Source organism: Myiozetetes cayanensis, unplaced genomic scaffold (genome assembly GCF_022539395.1).
Source record: "Myiozetetes cayanensis isolate MyiCay16 unplaced genomic scaffold, myiCay2020 scf9, whole genome shotgun sequence".
In the NCBI taxonomy this organism is placed as follows: Eukaryota; Metazoa; Chordata; class Aves; order Passeriformes; family Tyrannidae; genus Myiozetetes; species Myiozetetes cayanensis.
Window position 1 is genome coordinate 2,828,502 of NW_026088185.1, and position 19,822 is coordinate 2,848,323.

General features: G+C 38.1%; 1 protein-coding gene across 1 annotated transcript in view; it reads left to right on the forward strand.

Annotated features, from left to right (window-relative positions):
* The first annotated feature begins 422 nt into the window (after nt 1-422).
* TFPI (tissue factor pathway inhibitor) overlaps nt 423-19,822 on the forward strand; it is a 56,962-nt gene continuing 37,562 nt past the window's right edge. The window contains exon 1 of the mRNA XM_050339813.1: nt 423-444. The gene's annotated coding sequence lies outside the window, so the exon portion shown is untranslated. The remainder of the gene's footprint in view (nt 445-19,822) is intronic.

Below are 19,822 nucleotides of genomic sequence, written 5' to 3' on the forward strand. Positions count from 1 at the left end.
TAATCAAACTGCCTATTAGAGGTATAATGAAGTATAATTGTATACATTAACCACAATGTGTCTGATTTGTGCTGTCTACCCTAACTTTTGCTGGGGGAGCTTAGAGCTGTTTTTATCCCAAGGAAGTCCACTTTTTTTTTGCAGCTTCTTAAGCTGCCCAAATCAGTGTTGGGCTTACTTCTAGGTTTGGAGAAGTTTGTCAAAGATCAGGAAGTAGTTGGTGAACTTCTCTCATTTTTCTCAAGAAGTGGTTTTCTCTACCACTACCGGTTTGTAATCGTGTTTTTGCTACTAAAATATGCAACACGAGGTTCAGGAAGGCATTAGGAAGCAAACCTGAATACTAATGATACCATCTAACCCCAAAAAGATCTCTGAGGAGAGGTGGACAAATATAGCTGAAGGTTTGCTGAAGGAAATAACTGACTTGTTCATCCCGTGAAGGTTTGCAACGTTTTGCAGTGAGAGGGTCATGAAGAATTTAATATTTGTTTATATTTTCCTCTGAGGAGTAGATCTGAAGTTAATGTCTTGACATGTTTAGAGCAATAATATCAGTTTTCATACTGTTTTTATCAAATCCTCTATTTTATTTTTAGGAACTTAATGTATCAGTAATTTAATTTTTTTCCCTTGCTCTTTCCTTGTTAGCTGAGGGGGAATGTAACTTTTTGTGTTTCTTGTCTTGGGTTTTATGATGCACTGAGGGAAAGCCCATCTGTAATTTGCAGTTTATGGTGCAAGAGGAGGGAGAGGCAATTTGATGTTCTGCATGCCTTGACTTTTGAAATGGATGGGGATGGATTCAGGGACTAAGCAATCCCTTTCCCTTCATGTTTTGTGTCATTCAATTGTTTACATTATGTGCATAAACCTTTTTTACAAACTTTACAAGTGTTTAATTATTGATACAAATTTTTGCTGATATAATGTCTTACTGTGTGTTGTTAATGTTAAAAATATAGAAACACTAAATTTGTTTATTTTCTTCCTGTAACTCGTTTCCTTAAGTTTTGTCACTTTGCAAGGCTGAATAGTTTGGAAATTAAGTTTTAGCATTCCAGGAAATGGCTGGAGCCATGACTTTTACCATAAAGCATGTTCATAATTATAAACACTTCAGTTTCTCTATAAATAACCACCGATGTGGAACTATTATGTGTTTTCTGAAACCGGAAAGGACGGATTCATCTGCTGTTGATTATCACGACACCAACACGTTAATTAACGCCTGGCAAAGAATTTGTTCTTTTCCATTTTCTGTTGGTGGAGAAGCAATCTAACTCTGCTTCATTTCAGCAAACTGGGCTGATGCCCAGACAACTCTTATTAGTGGCTGTGTTGACACAATTTATACCAAATAGCAAAATTTATGATTATCAGGATGAGCCGTGTTTATGTTTCCTTTCCTTTGTAGTTACGCCACGTTCACGACATCTACATTTGCACAGTTTCTGTTGTTTTTGTTTTGTCTTTCCATCAATTAGGAAAATAACCTGATGTTTTCAGCTCCAGTCTTGGCTATAAGACCCAACCATAGGAAGAAAATCTATTGTAATAAGTAGTGGAGGAAAGCACAAATAAAGCCCTTCAGCTGTGATTCAGTTCCATTCTCCTGAAGTAAATCTGCACAAACAGGAGGACCACCTATCTTATACCCATCTACTTTGTGACTGTTGCTTTTTTTAAGGAGCAGTTGTATTTCAGCACCACCTAGGGGTGTTTAAAGGAAATCTGTTTAGATCTGTGACGGCATTCAGAGATGAATTCTGTGCTTATGGACAACGAGACTATTTGTGACATGGCTGCTGTAACAAACACTTTGAATCTTCAGTCTTGGTTCAAAAACGTAATGATATCCTATATAAATGTTTAGAATATAATACATTATAACATTACATGTTAATTTGTGTTATTGAAGAAATATTTAGTATGAAACTGCACGATCAGAGAGCAGGACAGAAACCACGATGAGATGCAGTTTTCACAAGTGGTGCAAAATTTGCCCAGTTTTGTGCAGCTAAGGGGGGGCTGAGAGACAAATGGAAGGCTTTTAATGCTGTAAAATGTCCTCTTTATTCATATGTGGATATTCTGTACTTTTAGGATGTGCTTTACTAATTAAAAACTACAGGATCTCTCTTCACCCTTAAACTTACACAAATGTGGTTGAAATTTCTAAGTACCTAATGCATTTTGGATCCAGTGTCTCCTTTATATGGAATTATTCATATCTTGGCATGGGGAAGGAGCGATGCAATTACTTTAGCTTTTTTAAAGAGCAAGATGTGAGAATTCAGGTTGCATAGGTCTCCCAGAGAAAACACCTCAAGAATAACAAATGCATGAGATGTTTGAGTACACAGTGTCCTGCTATGTCAGTGCCCACTGAATTTCATTTTAATATTCTGTGCAGTACCTCGAATTTGCAGGTAGTTTAAACAAGGGGTTTTGTTTGGGTTTATGGGGTTTTGTTTGGGTTTTTATGGGGTTTTGCTCAGATAAGCTGTAGTAAATGAGTGCCAAAACCCGAAGCCTTAAAATACAGTAGTAGGTCTAAGGTAAAAACTGTTCAACTGGATTAAATGTTGTATTTTCCTGGAAGCGAGAATACCTGATAAGAGGGGAAAAGTGACAAAAATTTGAGATTTGCTTGAGTGAATTTTTAGAAGTTCATCTGTTCTGCAGATTAACTATTGCTGCAGAAATTCAATGACATGATATAGGCTATACAGGCTGGCTCTTCAGAATCACTGAGCCTTGCACTGGGTTTGTTTGAAAGGAAGAAAACATTTTAGGGGCCCTTTTGGAGCTGCCCAGGTTTTTTGAACAATTAGTGACCTGTGCATGGCACTTTTTGTCTGAGTGTTTTGAGAATAAGGCCACTACTTTTATTCTTATAAGATAATGGCATACATGGGTTTATTACTGTGTTGAAAACACACACACACAAAGCACACCCAATCCCGAAGACCTTAAAAAACCAAGCAAACAAACAAGAAAATGGACTGGTGCTATTAAGCAGTGCAACACTAGGAATGTGTTTGGGGAAAGGAGGAAAAGAGGTTCCTAACACACTCAAAACTGGAGAGTCCTGCTGTTCTCACCTGAACTTTAGCAGCTCAACTATTTCAGCTAAAAACTTCATTTGTAATTTGCATTTAAGGCTCATTAGAGAACCTCCAATCCAAAGCTACAGTTTAATAATTCTCCCTTCTACACAGCGAGGCCAAACTTCCTTGTGAGGATATTAGGGCAGGGATTGGATGAAGGGGCAGGAAAGCTATGGAAATATTATAATTCCTTTGTAATGTGAGCTCGTTTCACTGCTGAGTGATTGCTGCTGATCACACCTGATCTTTTGGCTTCCCAAGGGCTCTGCTCCCAGGGCTTTCAACTCTTGTTGCACTCCAGGCCTGGAGGAGCTGACAAGGCAGCTTGTCATAACCTTAACAGAAGACATGAGGTGAAGCTGATGAGGCTTTAGCTGCTCTGAGTCTCTGAAAAAATACATCTGGGCAGATTTGACTTGGCTCTGGTTCATGCTGTGCAGCTTATACTTCCTAATATTATTCCAAAAAAGCAAAGGCTTTTTTTCCCCTTCTAGCATTGCATATTATTTCCATGCTCCAGCAGCGTGCTTCTGCTCCAATTTCCACATGAGCAATCAAAAAATCTTATACTATCTCACTTCAAAAACATAACTAAGCATAGCTGTATTACCACATGATTAAAGGAATAGTTATTTCTTTACTTATTTATTATTTATTTAATATTCTGTCATCTTTCCATATATTATATTATTCTTTGCATGTTCAACATGTGTCCTGTCAAGATTTTATTATACAGTCCATAAAAACATCTCTGGTTTCGATCAAAAATGATGCAACTCAAGCAAGGAAGTGAAAAGACAAATTAATTTCCCTTCTCCTTTCAGGCAATATTCAAATTTAAAGCTGAATATAACAAAGAGCTCCATCAAAGGAAATTAAGCATTTTCTGATGTTCTTTGTTAGGTGTTTGGGTTGTTTCTTTTTTTTTTTTGCTTGCTTTGTTGATTTGTTTTGTTGTGTTTTTTTTTTTTCTTTAGTTTGCTGCTGCCAAAGCTCGAGGTGAAATGGTGTTCACCTCCTGAAAATTGCTTTCTGCACAGAAAAAGTCACAAGGTTTCCAAGCACTACTAATGTGTTTCTGCTTTCACCCAGAAAAACCCAGTGCAGCGAGCTGTGTGATTTAAATGAGTAAAGCCAGGTAAACAAAACATGAGACCTCGAGGTTATCAGTGCGTAATTCAGGTGAAGGAGAAACTTTATATCCTAAAGGAATCCCCTCAAACTCTCACAGCCAAAGGCAAACCAAAGCAGGGTTTTCCTGTGAAGGGGGATGGGAACAAAGGAAGAACAAACAGAATTGGGGGTGATCACAATTGGACACAGACTGTTTGTCATGTGTTGTTCTGGAACCTGGTTGTTTTTTTGCTTTGTGGCATTCCAGGCTAGGGCACAGCACACAAACAACAACAACAGAAAGAGCAGTTGTTGGATCACTAGTAGATTCTAATTTTGGTCTTTAGTAGAAGGGTAAAATTTTATTGAAATTGAAAAAAATTATTGAAATTGTAAGTGATTTCCTGGGATAAACACTGCAGGTCATTATTATTTGTTACTGCCAGCTGTTGCAAACAGGGCCCAATTTGTTTCTCTATCCAAAACATAAACAAAGCGATCATATTTGGCTTTTCTATTAGCAGATATAAACACCTGAATGAAACTTGACATCCCGTTTGTTTTACTATTTTTTTTTATTTATTTATTTGTGCCAGGGTTTGAAACCACCTGTTTTCCTGCAGAGCAAGTTTCAGCACAGACAAAACTGCATCCAGAGTGACAAAGAGACTCGGGTAGCTGCTAAGCAGTAACATTTCTCTTAGGAGCAGTTGAAACATTTCCTAACACTACAAAAGCAGCAGTGCCAAGCTGTTAGTGCAAGTGGTTTTTTCTGTCAGTTTAAAGGCTTTTTGTGTTATTAACAGGCGTGTTCAGTTTTTCATGGTACAGTTTCCATGTCAGGTTTTCAATTAAATTCCTGCTTGCTAATCTGCTCTGCCCTTGCCTGCCCATTGTACCTACACAGGGTCGTGGATCTCAGAGCTTTCCAGGGAGAGACAGCCCAAGGAGACAAGGCTGCAAAAATATCAGGCATATTTTTTACTAGAGTGTGGGAGACAGGCAGGTTTATCTTGTAATTACCTTCAAAATCAAGCTGTATTAATGAATGTTTTTAAATGAGCCACAGCTTATTTTTATGTCTTTTGTTTATACTGCAAGCATTGCTGATTTTTGTCTGATGCTTCCACCTAAGAAAGTCAAGATTCAATAGGTCACCTCTTCGTTTATGGGTTGAAGTGCTGGTTGTGATTGATTTATTTGTTTTAACATGTCCTATTCTTTGAATATACTTATATATTATATATATATATATATATAACTTTTATTACATACTGAATCTTCTGGTTTTGTTTGTAGCTGTGCTAAAATTAGGATTCCCAGCAAACTTGAAGTGTTCCTTAGAGGCCCTAAGAAATAATAGGTGACAAATATATTCATGTTTCACTTAAGGTTTAAAACAATATCAGCCAATCCCATCAGCAACAAGGTTCCTTTGTGAATCCGAGGGCTTTGTGTGCAAATGAGGGAGAAGGAAACAGTACTTGTGGCAAAAAAACTGATGAGAAGTTGCTCTAAAGACATTATTAAGGAAATAAGATGAAAAGACTCAATTATTTTATACTGCAACGATGTAAGAGTGGGATAGAATTAATTTACGATGTTAGCACTGTATTTTGGTTAAAGGCTTGTGTTGCCTTAAATACAATGCCCAGGTAACTTAGTGTCAATCAGATAGGATAAAAAAGGGACATCAATAAGATTAAAGAAGGAAAGATTTCCCTAAAAGAAGAGATCAGAAAGATAAGTTCATTCAGTTTGGACAGAAGTAACAAAGAGCACAGCAAAAGCATATTGAATGTGTGTGATTTAGAGCAAGTCACTAGAGGATTAACACTTGCTGTTTCATGCCAGAGAAGGCTATAAATACAACCTCAGAGATGAAAGGATGACAAACAAATTTTTTTCCCAAGTAAAACAAGGTTATAAAAGTTACTAAGGTCGTTTAGAGCAGGCTTTTTTCTTTTTTGTCTCAAAAAACCTGAGAAAATATACGGAGCACAGTGCATAAGGTGAAGAAAAGGGAAGTCTGTAGCACAACTGGCTTCAAACTGAGCAGAAGCAGCACCAGTGCCAGCTTTAGAAACATTCCAAACATTGTCTTGTCCAGCAGGAGAAATTCAGGTCATGTAGGAGTTGTAGGGATTGTTTCTGTCAGCTTGAGCTGAAGTGGAGGATATCGATGCTGGGAGCCCTCAGGTTACACAAGGCAGGCATTAACTGCCCCATTTTTTGTGTCCCCATTCCATATTCACATTAATTCTGCTCCATTCCTGACACCTGTGGTTGTCTGTCCATCTCCAAAGGGGCCAGGGCTTTCCTGTCCTGCATTTTCCATGGCAATTCCCACTCTTTTCTAGTCTTAGAAAGATTCTTGGTTGTTTTTTTTTTTTAATTCTTTTTTTTCTCCCCCTAGCTTTAGACCAAGACAGACAGGATGTAAAGGGACATTTCTTCTTCTTGAAAAGTGATTATTAACTCTTTAGAGACACACGTTCAGCTTCCATTTCAGTTTGCTTAAGAGTGCTGTTCTCTTTTTTGCTGTTACACATCTCATCATCTTTCTGTCCTGTACTCTGTGATACAGTTGCTTGTAACCCATGCCAGTCTTTCACCAAAATTTGGTCCAGAGTTATTTCCCCTGCTAACTTCGTCTGCTTGGACAGTTTTCGCTCCTGCCATCTCTATGGTCCTACCTGGATTTCTTCGTTTTCCAGTTCTAACAGTAAATTCAGGCACAGCAGGAGGCAAAAGGCCACCTGCTTTTCACTGGCTTTGTTACAACTCTCAGTGACTTCTAAAACCTGTTCATCATCTGATGTTAGAAATGTAAATATTGAAAAAAACCCCAATCAAATACTGAAGATGTCTCACATGGTTTCAGTAATATCACCACATAATAGTGGAGAAATGTTCAATACCTCATCTCCTGTTATGGCTTTATGAAATAAGAGTGACACATATCAGAGAGCAATAATTTTTTAATGCTGTAGACAAATGATCCTCTGAAATAATGAAATAATTAAGTACCTAGCTGAAGGAGCACACTTTGAACTTTGGATAAGTTATAATTTTCTGCAGCTTAAGTACAAGCCCATAAGAAGGTTTGAAAGAAGGAAAGAATTTGAATTTTCTGTTTTGTGTAAGCAACAGCAGTTTACAGATTTTTATCTGATTGTTGAGATGAGTTTTGTATTTATTGATTTAGATTTTTTTTTTTTTTAAGTTTCAGGATGTTGTCCTGCTGTGGCAGGTGAAAGCCCAGACCTCTCATGTTGCTGCTGCTGTTACTTTTCTAAGAACAAAAAGGACAAAATGGAAAGCAGACTGGCAAATAGAGTGCTTGTCTGAGGCCATTTTCTCTTTTTAGGTGATTAACCCTAATTGCTAAGATATTGATACTCCTGGCATCGGTCTTCAGTTTCTGACTCTCTGTGTAGGTTTGATTGTAGCACTCTATTGGTATGTTAAAAAGAAAATGTTAAGTTTTATTAAACTGGCGTTTTGTGATTGAAAGATGTTTTGTAGTAAATCATTGCTATTTGTACAAGCCTACCCCACACTTAAAGGATGTTTTACTTCCCAAATCCACATACAATGTTTTGGGTGGCTGTTAATCTGTATCTAGACATGATTTAATAGCCTTGCAAAAAGAGAAGTTTAAGTTACATGAAGATTCTATTCTGTTATAAAGAACAACATTAATGAGATTACAGTTCAGAGCAGCTGTACAAAGCTTTCATCTCGATGCACAAAGAGTGTGCAAGTTTATCTCTCATTTTTCTTCTTCTAAATTCCTTTAAGGGCTTTATTTCCTTAATTTGCATTAAGACATACTGCAGGGGCTGAAACCAAAGTAAGAGTGTTTAGAGAATACAGCATCTGCAGCTTGTAATATATAAAATAAGAAGTTTTAAAACTTCAGATTTGTACAGGGAAATCTATAATCCCTGGGGAGTTTTAATCTTTATAGCCTTCCTTTCCTGTGGTTTTATGGAATCTGCACCCAGAGGAGAGTTGCAGAAGTTATGAATCCATCTCTGCCTTCCCTTTCCTGAGTTGTTTAGTAACTTTTTAACATCTTATTCCAAGCCAGGTAAAATACCTGACAATAAGTTTAGTGTGTCCTGCTGTGTGGGATGGCAATTAACAACATCATGGGGGAAAATCCACTCTGTCACAGAGCAGCCATTCAGGGAACATGATTTGTGTCTGTGCTGAATTGATTTAATCCAAAATCCCCAGTCCAAACTGTAGTGCTGCTTCAGAGATGACTTTTGAGGGATTTTTACTGTGACCTGTATAGAAAGTGCAGAAAAATGACCTGTATACAACGTTATTTTGTAGTTGGCACACTTGTCTGGCTCTGTGGTAGAAATAATTTGGAAAATTATTAGTCTTTAGATAGCACTAGTAATGACCCTCACATTACTCTTAGTAACATTAATTAACAGCTGGAGAGAAATGAAATAATTTCTCTTCTAACAACAATCAAATTTTTTTTGTCTTTGTGCTTGTATAATAGCTTGGGAGGAAATTTCTGATAGCTGACTTCATAGCAAGGCTACCATTTTGGGAAGCAAGAGCAGCATATTCTTCCTTTTTATTCCTAAAAAGAATAAACCATGAGGGAGGAAATACCTTTATACCATTTTTTTCCCCCAAAAACCTCAATTTTTTTTTTTTTAATTATACCACTTGATGTTGATATTGTCCATCCATTGATGTCACCCATCCATTTGCTTTAAATAACTTTTGGACTTCTGCAACATTTTTTTATTGGAATAGGAGGCATGTTTGGTGTTCTGAGTCTTTAACTTTCTCTGTTGATATGATGGAACTGCTGATGTGGAAAAGGATTATTTGAAGCAAAAGCCCAAGTGTGGTGCAGCTGATAATGCAAGAGAAGAAAGCACAGCACCAACTTAGCAGTCTCTCCATTATTTGTATTCCTTTTTCCTATTTTTTCTGGGTTGAAAATCTTTCTTTGGGTTTATCCTTTCAGTCTACAATAGTAGATTTTGCTCAATACTAGAACTTAGAGAGTTCCAAGAAAAGAAGTGGAGCCATCTGCTTTAATTTCCATGACATGTTTACAGATAACATTCTGGGATTAGGACTCTTTCCTTCCTTTCAGGCTGAGTGGTAGATGAGGCACAAAATATATTATAAGAGGTATTTGACTAAAGCAGAGTCTTCCTGCTGAGTTGTCTGAGCAAAAATGAAAAAAAAAAAAAAACAACCCTCAGCTTTTGATGAAATAATTTCTAAAGGTTTGTTGTCAATTTTTGAAAAAAATAATAGTACTTATGTATATACATAGCATATAGTAAAGTAAATACAATTTAGATGGCATGTGGTGTTCCTGTCGAAGCTTACACTAGCACTGAAACTGAGTTCAGTATTCAAGGGCATAATCTGCAACATTCTATCTATTACATAATTGTGAATCATAGCTGGAGCTTCTCATAATGTGGAAAATATATATGCAATTACTTGTGTCTTTGCACTGTTAGAAGGCAGGAGGTTTGTGCAAGTGTGCTTCTGAAAATGTGCTTGTGATACATGATTTGCATTTTAACCACTGGCTGGGTTTCCCAAATTTTAGTGGACTTCCTCCTTCAGTGAGAGGCCATTTAAGACTGAGACCAAAGTTCAAGTCACTGATTACTGGTTTGCAGTTTACTCCAGTAATCTCTTCAGCACATAGACTTGCTATGTGAGTGTCGAAATGTAGAAGCCTATGGGGCCAGGCATTAATTTTGCTTTAAAATCCCAACTTTAATCCTTGAGCTTTGTTTGTAAGTTAATACATAATTTCTAATGTAACTCAGGTAAATCAAATGCTAAAATTACTTGAAGTGACCAATAATCTGTGGGGAAAAAAAACCCCACACAACATTAAAAAATTTTGAGCCCAGTTAGGTGATAGTTTAGTGCTTTTCCAAGTATCAAGATTTTTGTAAGTAATTCAGGCTTCACATTTTGTTCTGGAGTTAATTTCAAAGTCCAGTGGCTGTGGAGGGTAAACCCTGAAATTATCAGCATGAGTTACATTTTGGTATGAAAATTGCATTCCAGACACAACTTGAAATAGGTTAAAACTCTGCAAGCTGAGACTTTTCAGCTGAACTCCATAAAACAACAGCCATGAAAGCCAAGCTACCTGAAGGGTTCATGCCATGGATGTGAGCTGGAAGAAGCTGTCTTTGTTTCTGGCATGCTTTGTGTTTCCTAAAGAACTGCCTCTGTTGCAGTTCCAGATACTCCAGGTTTAATTACAGGTTTGTTTTATCTGTAGTCTTACAAATTCTATATTTGCTCAGACTTTCAGGTGTGTTAATTTCCATGACCTTTGAGTAGTTTAATGGGGAACTATGGACTCAGAATTATCATGGTCAAATGCAGAAAAGCCCTGAAAACATTCTCAAAGAGAGCCCAGCTACAACACTTGTTGCCCAAGTGTTTTCTTGTCCTGGTGACTTCAAGTTTACTTTTAAACTATAGGGAAAGTAATATTGTTGCTACCACGTTATCTTTGCTGTTATGCAGTGTTGTGTTATTTGCTGTTGAGATGCAGTTAAACCAGGTAAATGCACTCCATTATCTATTCTGAAATTACTTCTGTAGCGAGGGTTGGCTTTCCACTGGCACCAATTCAAGCATGGGGCGTTCTTGAGAGTATTAAACATCTTATTAAAAACCATGGAGAGATAAACTAACTGTAATAGAACTTTTAAATCTCTATGTCTTTAATGGTAACAAAGTAGAGGGTAGAAAGGTTTTTTTTCTGTCTAGTCAGTGAGTGCTGTACTCAGTAGAAGGAGAAATTGTCAGAACTAGAGAAGAAAATGTCCCTTTTAGGATAATGAACAAGATCGATGCCAGATGATATGAGGAAACATCACTGGTAGAGCTTCATGTTTTGTAGTAAGTGATATTTAGTTACAATAGCTGTTCATGCAGCTTTATATAACATATATAATTTGTTTCTGCCAGATATCTGTGAGGACAGTACAGATATCCTTATTGTGTTGTGCTTTGTATTTTTCTTTGGACAAAACTTTCAGCTGAAAATATCACTACTTGATCTTTTATCAGAAAAAAAAGCAGGTTTGGAAAGGTACTGAAGAGACAGTGGAGAAAAGAAAAAGCATAAAACAATTAAAAACTAATAGAAGAATTAGCAGCCCCTGCTACTTGTAGCTTTTTATGTTTTTTTTTAATGTATTATTTTTAATTGGGAAATATGTATGTCTGACCCAGCTGAAATGTTGACTGAGGACACAGTGGCAAGGGGAATTAAATTCTCTCTCCAGCACTGAGAACAGAAAAGGATGTTATTCTCCAAAAAGAATCTGACACTTCTGCAGCTCAAACCAGAAGAACTTCTTTCCCTCAAACTCTCTAATGCCTAGTTAAGAACAGATGTTACTGTGGGTGGAGTAGGAAACGTCCCAGTGGGGAGCCTGTGCAGGATCAGGCCTGTGTTAGAAACCTTGCAGCCCAAGACTGAATGTTGAAGCCTTGGCCTTTGTCTGTTCTGCTCCTGGTTTAATGTCTTGGCAGGAATGAGGCTTGAAAAATGACAGCTGTGTCGTAGAACTCGTCACGGCTTTCGGCCTTTTCGGAGCCACCCCCTCTGTCTGTGAGCTGGAACGATATTGCAGCAGGATTTGTCACTGTCTTCCCTTTTCTCAGATCATGACAGGCAAAGCTGTTCCTCTAATCAGTGATTGATACTCACTGAGACTCGTTATCTATGATGAAATGCCTGGCAATTAAAACATACTTCTCTCTGATCATAAAAATGTGTACGTTGGTTTTCAGCCAACAAAGATGCTACGACAGTGATTAGAGGAGTTTGCTCTCATTACTGGTGACAGGCAAGAACCAGGGAGCCTTTACTTCATAAATGTGATGTCTGCTGAAGTTAACAGTGTCCTCTGCTTCCATTATGTCAAAGATCCTGAAAAGAGCCAAGGAAAGTTATCTTCCACTTGGCTGTGGGTAAAGGATGTGGCTCTTGACAACCAGCCAGCAACGTGAGCACGTCGTCCAAAACATGCTTTGTGAAAACAAACAGTTGGGGAAAGTGGCCCTGGTTCTCTGCTCTGTGTTGCTGAAATAGGATGTGTATTTTATAGACTGCTGGATTTTGCAGAAATGAACAACCTACCATTCCAATGACATAGAAAATTCCCTAAAGCTCTGCTGCAGTTTTCCAGGACGATATCCCTGCGAGCCTCTTTTTCACTTTCCTTGAGAGCTGTGGGGCTCAGGAGTTAATTCATTCCTTGGCCATCAGGTTGGTCTCTCTCATTAGCTTGCAGAAAGCAGTGCATGGGCTCACCCTCTGCACAGAGACAGAGCTGGCTTGCCTTGCTCCAGACTAGCTCCATTTACAGCACAGTTTTGTCTGTGAATACAATTGCTTAATAATGACTTCAATTTGCATATTCCATGCTGATTGAGAGCCTGTGGTACAGTTATTACCTTCAAATCCTGTTCATGCAAAGCAGGCCTGTTCTGTCCTTTGAGCATCAGATAATGCTGAGGGCTTAACTTCTTAATTCCCCAGGGGCCATGCTTCAGACTTACCCTGATATCAAGGGTTATTTGCTTTCCTGTTTTCTCTTATAAAACTTTATAGTGTGTGACCAGCTAGGATAACTTGTTTATTAACTTGTTAAATAACTGTATCTTGCAGAAGTTAATCTTAATTAGATCTGGTATTCAGAAGTCCTGAATTGATACATAGTTTCTAAAAACCCCTGCATTAGGCCTGAAAGCATGGAATACTTAGAGAGCTCATTTGGAAAATAGGCAACATCAAGAAATTAAAATGAATTCTAATTAAATGATACACTTAATCTGTTCCTTCTTAAAATATACTGCTTTACTTTTTTTTTTTTTTTTTTTTTCTGTGATTGTCTGCAAAGATCTGTCTTTTCTGGAAGTTTACTCAGTGTACAACCTGACTTACCACCAAACAAAGAACTTGTATGGCTGTAATTCAGACTTAAAAACCCGAACAGATAGACAGAAGAAAAACTAGTCAAAAATTACAGTGTCTGGGCAGGAGGAGAGTGAGGATTTAGCAACTAAGAAAAGTTATTCCCTGGTCACCTCTTTTTAGGTGATAGTGAGTTGATAGCAACAAGAATTCAGGCAACCATTGACTGTTTTATTGTAGAAAATAGAGTGAAATCTTTTATCTGTTGCTTATCCTAAGAAAATAGATTATGTCAAAAAGGTTTTCTGGGGTATTTTTGCTTTTAATGCTGCAGCAGCCATGGATAAGCAGAGCACCTCACACAAAATCAAACAGAAAAAAATTCCTTCTTTCAGGTATTTATTTCCTCATGTCCTTTAGATCCAAAGCTATCAACAAGAAGAGTTAGCAAAAGTCATTCTGCTAAGATGCTTCCATTTTTTAATCAGAACAATAAAACCTCTTTGGCAACTACAAAATATGCAGGCAAATAGAGTGGATTGATCCTGCAAGACAAAAAGGGGTTACATCCCCATGAGCTGTGGTGTTCATTTAGAATTTTCCTTTGCTTTTCTTGGATTTAAATGACCCAAACACTGTCTTACAAGAGGAATTTGAGTGAAAATACGTTGCAGACAAAACCTTTTATGCTGTACGGGAGGATTCCCTACTGTTGACTGATAAATGATTGTTTCTTCATTTAAGCAATTTTAGTGATTGAACAGAATAGATGATAAAATGTGTCAGAAGGCCCAGTGGTTGTTCCATATGCAGATTTTGTGTGTGTTTGTGTGCTTTTAAGAATCACAAATTATAAACTGGGATAGTTTTTTAGTCAGTCATGACGTGTTGCGTATTTCCTGTGGCAGATTTCAAATATCAAGTATTTGTAATCAGAAGCATTTGTTCAGATGGGAGACTACTCTGTGTGGAAAGCATTGTGTTGCAATTACTGTAGTGATAACACAGAGACAAATTTAGGATTAAGAGAGATGAATCTTATATCATTTTCTGGTGATAGTGACCAAATGAGTAACCACTTTATTTCTGAAGAGATAGAGAAGCTCCTCTAGGAAGCTTTTTAAAGCAATCAATATATTTTTGAGTGCTCCAGAATTCTAAATAGAGCAAGTCTGTGAGTTATTTACTGCTGATGTCTGCTGAGATACTAAAATATCGTCTTCTAAATAGTGGCCAGAGGTTCTGCATCCTTCAAACTTTGGGATTAACAGGAACCTCCATATCTACAGAGAAGTTGCACCTCACAGGTTTCTGTGTGGCAATATGTAATTTAATCAATATGTTCAATTCCAAGAAGGTATGGGACATGCAGATGAAAAATTAGAAAGTAATGAGCAAGTGCTACAAAACTGTGATGCACAACACCCTGACATAACTGAATCCTCGGGAAGGCTCCCTCACCCTCTAGTGGTTAAACTGCCTTTCTGAGCAGTGCACTTCCAAAATCTGCCAGAGCCAATCACGTGCAGATTCACCAGAGGATGCTGGAGTCTCTCCAACTGTGAGGTGGCAATTATTCAGCTTTCCATCTTGTTTAAAACAACGCTGCTTATTTTGGAGGAAAAGAGATGTTCTCACAAGTAGCCACTGTAATACCAGAGCCCTGCTGTGGTTCTTCATATTGTGATTTGCTTCACAAAAATATGCTTAGTGGGGAAGTGCCTTTTTGTTTTCCTACAGCCATTGCTCAGTACCACACACCTAGAATATTTGCTGTAGGTGGAAAAAACAGTTGGGGGTTGGTGTTTTAGGTTTTGTTTTGGTGTTGTTTTTTGGGGGGGTTTGTTTGTTTGGGGAGTTCAGTGGGTTTTGAGATTTTTGGTTTGCTTTTCATTGCAAGTGTTTTTTAAATCCTGAAAGGTCAAGTATGTGAGCAGAAAATCATACAGTGAGTAAGCAAATCCCAAATCCCCTTTTCATCCATTAACATATTCCACCCTTTAACCTCAGATGTGTATATTCTAATAGAGCAGGGTTTTCTTTCCTCGTGGTAAAGCTACATGGAGGCAAACTGTCTGTTCTCAAGTTGATTTTGAAATAAAAAGGTAAATTGCTTCTTTCCAGGCAGGTTGCAGGCACTGGCTTCAAGCATGAAAGTCCATCTGGGGGCTGGGAGGGAAGCTCCAGGCTTATCATCACAGAGCTGAGCTTACTTTCTTTGATTTCCGAGGCACAAAGAGTAAGGTTGGCAACAAAGAAGGAAGAAATGCCACCTTCCCTCTTTGAGAGTAGTAAAAGCTACCACCTAAGTCACAAATGATTCTGAAAAAATCACTAATCAAGTGAAATATATTCTTTTTACCAAAGAGCAATCACCAAGAATAATAATAAATCACCGAGCAACTGTTTCCGTGATTGGTGTTTTAAGCACAGGAGCCTTAAAATATACACCTTATTCCCAGGCAAGGTATTGACAATAAATCACTTCATTGATTATCCAGTGCCCCCTCAGTTCCATAAGTAGGAAGAACCTGTAGCTTATTATTCACACAGATATTTGGGTTAATCGTTTTTCTGCTGTCTCTTGTGGGCAAAGCGTTGATATTTGGGACTGAGATGTTGGTCAGAAAAGTCAGTGTTCACTGTAAAAATCAAAGTGCCTTCTTTTAATGATGTGAACAAACTATGTTTAGCAAAAAGCACTTTAGTTTCAGAAGAAAATGCTGTTTACTGAGGGGAGAGCTAATTTAGCATGAATATTTGTTTTCCAAAAATACTTACACCATCTCCCCAGGGATTCAGCTTTAAATAAATATGTCTCTTGCTTAGGGCAATTATGATTTCTTTCTGTTCTTTTTTCGCCCTTCTGTTTTCCAGCTGGCCTGTCCACCTGCTTAGTGTTTGTATCCAAAAAGCTCAGTTCAAAAAGCAGTAAGATCTTTTCATTTTCAATGGAACAAAACAGTCATAATGTCCGTGTTATTCATTTATTTCTAAAATGTTGATGTAACCTCCAAAAAACCAAACCAACCAAACAAAAAAACCCAAACAAAAAGCCCAGATTTGCATCCTGATCAACAGCACTAATTCAACTAATGATCCTTGTGCTAAGAAAGAAATTTGTACAGTAAACTTGAAGATGCCTGTGTGGGAAACAGTTAGTTATAATTGTATATGTTCTTTTGCATATGTTACCAATTATTTTTTTTTTTCCAATGAGCAACTGATAACTCTGAATAACACTCAGCTTTGCTTTCTTGTTAAACTTGACCTCGTCTTCTGTTCCCTGCATCACACTGACAGAAATTAAGAACAATCTTGAATTCTAAGAATGCTTTTGCCTCTATATACACATCACTTTACATCTATGGAACAAATCGTGAATTTTCAGAGAATTTTACCCCACCCATACATACATCAGACACATGTAGTGGTCGACTGCAAACAGGTCAAGATAGAACCTGAGTTTGAAAAAACAGGTGTGTTAGAATACAACCAAGTTCTCATTGCTGGAGGTGGTAACCTTCAGCAAAAAGAAGTGCCAGCCAGCTTCTGATGTCACACTTGATTTATTCTGCCACTTTTCTCAACCACTCGTTGCTCAGCCATTCAATTGTGGTCCCTTAGTGAACATCCCCTCTGCTGGACTCCCCTGTTGAGATTTGTGCCCATCTCCCAGGCTCAGCCCTTGTGCCACACTCAGTCCAATTTCAGCAGCTCGAGTGTGCTTGTGGTGTGCAAATGGTGGCCAAAAAAAGGTCAAATGGAGATATTCTGCTTTGAGGATCACACAGAGCTGCTGGTTGTTTTGCTAACCCAGTTCAAATTCTGACCCATTCGCAGAATGGACGGGATATTGCTCAAAAAACACCTGGTTTTTGTAAAATAAAGCTAATGAACAACTGAATGAACAGAGCCTTCTTCCAGGAAGCTGCTAGTCAGAGTCTGTGTTTCTAAATATGTAGCTTTTCTCTTAATTTTCATTCCTGGTTGAAATCTGTGCATCCCTGTGTATTCCAGAATTGCAAGGAGAGGATGGGAGAGACAGACCTGGCTATCCCTCAAAATATTTGAAATTGGTAATCTTTCAATCAGTCCAATAGAAACACGCTTTCTTTTGCATGTAGTTTAAAAGTAAGCTGCTTGTTCTATTGAAATAATAAGAGTATTTTTTTGTATAAATTGTTTCAGGCTTTTTGTTTGTGGGGAGTTTTTTATGATTGCAAAGTATTTGAAGGAAAATTATTTTGGTTAAATTTTATGTGAATTCCTAGGCAGGATGAAAAGCCCTGATGAAAAGGTATATTGTATCTATATATCAGCTATTTCTTCAATGAACAACAAAGTGTAAAAATAGTATTGGAGGAAGAAAATCTGTCAGGGTGAATATTTATACATCTTTAGCTTGAATATGGTCCAGCAGAGCACTCTGTAAGAAACCTGCCTGCAGCTTACCCTTTATGACTGAGAGGAAACTGCTTCTGTGTTTCATTTATTAAACAAGTAGTTTGTATTAAAAGCTCCTTTGAAAGGTAAGTGTAAGCAATTGCAACTTGTTTGTACGAGGGTTATTCTGTCAAAGAAATTTATATGTGGCTATTACAACATTTACCCAGTGCATTAGAGCAGGGTGTGGGTGTGTGTATCACAGTGTCTGAGCTCTGGGCAAATCTCTGCTACCCTGTCATGGAAGGAAGCAAAAGATAATCACCCCTGCTATCTCACAGCCTGCAAAGAAATCAAATAAGCTGTCAGGCTTCTGCCAGATTTGTGTAGTGCTAGAAATATATTGCAGAGGATCAAAGGAGAATACAGAGTAATTCTTAATCTGCTTTTAGCAACAGCACATGAGTTTTGTGAAAAATCCTCCTTCTCTGCCTGTTTTCATATTAAAATAGGCTAATTCAGCGAAGGTGAGGATATTCCAGTGAGAGATTCTCACCAGTTAAAAATTTGCCATTCAGCAAGAGAATATTTTACTGAAATTGTTTGGATTTTGCCATGAAAGCCACACAGTTTTCCATACATTGTAAATACAACTTCTGTGAGTATTCTGAACAGTTAAACTGTGCTTTTCTAAGGATGTACGAAGTACACACGAAGCACCTATGAATACTGTGTGTTTTTTTCTAGTGAGTGAAGAAGGATTGTTGTCAGTCTTCCACAGGTGACACTCTCAGTTTCCTATCTGACTTGTCCTCTGGTACCAGCCTGCGTAACTCTTTCACTTGAACCATCTTTAATTCGCTTCTGTTTAAGAACTATTGTGGGTACAGCCATAAATTGATCCATTTATCCAGTTACTGACCACACCAACATGTCTGCTCTTGCTGGATGAGGCAGGAACACAGCAGAAAGTACATTTTTTCCGTAGCAACCTGTTCTGTGCTTTTGAAAGCACTTTCATGCGCCGGTGTTATTACTTCTGTGTTTAGAGCTGGACGTACACTTAAGCCATTTTTGGCCGGTCAGTGTTCCAGATGTTTACTCTTTCACTTGGGAATGATCAAGCCCAAGTGCAAAACTCTTGTGGAAGGCATTGTGTTCCATTTTCTGTCTCCTGAGACGGGCAGTCTTGCCAAGGATCTGCTTTGGGGTTTTGTTGCCTCGTGGGTGTGCCATGAAACTGTTGCACGTAAGAGGTGTTTTGAGTCCCTCATATTCGCTGGAGTAACTAAAGAAGGGAAGCAGATGGTGTTAGCAGTGACTAATTTGATGTCTATCAGTCATCTAAGGTGGCTCTTACCTACCAAGTTTGAAAGGAGTCTTCCTCTGGGGAGAGTCTCACAGGACCTGTGGCACTTGCCTTCTTAGTATCATGTGATAAGTTTCATTATTATAGTGTAGAAAGCACTGCATGTTTGGCATAGTCTGCTCTTGATTGATTAGTTTTGAAACAGGACGGTGCTGGACTTCAAACGTGCTTTTTTTATTATTATTTTTTTTCAGCTTTAATCCAGTACTTCTTGTTTTGCTGAATAACAGACAAGTGTTTAGATTTCCTAAGTGTGTCTAATCTGCTAATTATTTATTACTTACTCTCTACTACCAAAAAGAAAAAAAAAAAAAGGGTAGTAATAATACTGAAAGAACAAGATTCTTTTTTCTCAATGCTGGGCAGCAAAAGCTTTGCTGAAGATGGATTACTGCCCTGTCATCTGAGAAACACAAATTGTTCCCATTTTCGTGGAGAGCAGGAACTCGGTAAAGGGCAGGCAATTGTTCTAAGAGTTATGAACACTGTGTAAATAATTGTGCTCCGCTCCCTAGTAAGCAAGTGCACAGCAATCGCTGTCACAGGAACAACTGCCTGGTTTTAGTTGTCTGATAACATCTTATGGAAACACTTCAAGAGCTTGTTTTGCTCAGAGATACCGCTGTAGGTACTGGATGGCAACTGAAAAGAGCCAAAGTCTACGTGGTGTTTCCCAACCAACTTCTGCCCTCTCTGAAATTCCTAGAGAAGCCTTTTCCCCTTCGAATCACCGCCTGGCAGGCTGCAAGTCAGTGGGTGGGTGAGGAAGCAGCCAGCCCCGGGAAGGTCTTCACCACATTAGTTGCTGCTCAGGCTTTGTTTTCTCTTTTAGCAGATTGAGAAACAGGTTTCCTGTCGTGTGCTTGGGTTGCCTTCTCGTGTCTG